The sequence below is a fragment of the Juglans regia genome, unplaced genomic scaffold (genome assembly GCF_001411555.2).
Source record: "Juglans regia cultivar Chandler unplaced genomic scaffold, Walnut 2.0 Scaffold_8317, whole genome shotgun sequence".
In the NCBI taxonomy this organism is placed as follows: Eukaryota; Viridiplantae; Streptophyta; class Magnoliopsida; order Fagales; family Juglandaceae; genus Juglans; species Juglans regia.
This window is the reverse complement of record NW_023363272.1, coordinates 1-239: the sequence shown is the minus strand read 5'-3', so window position 1 is coordinate 239 and position 239 is coordinate 1. Positions and strand designations below refer to the sequence as shown.

The 239-nt window shown below is 51.5% G+C and overlaps 1 pseudogene; it reads left to right on the top strand.

Annotated features, from left to right (window-relative positions):
- LOC118347074 lies at positions 1–88 on the top strand (annotated as a pseudogene; the record flags this gene model as incomplete).
- Between the last annotated feature and the right edge of the window lie 151 nt (positions 89–239).

The window sequence follows — 239 nt, the reverse complement described above, 5'->3', positions numbered from 1 at the left end:
ATCCCATCAGAACTCCGCAGTTAAGCGTGCTTGGGCGAGAGTAGTACTAGGATGGTTGACCTCCTGGGAAGTCCTCGTGTTGCACCCCTCGTTGATTTTTTTTCCGCCTTGCGAGATAAATTGACAAGAAGGACCACTCGGGAGAGGATTTTTCGGAAAATCTCGCCCTGCCCATCGCGTAGCCATGGGTTTGGATCAGATCTCCGATTGGATTGGGATCGGAAGGACGCTAGTATGTC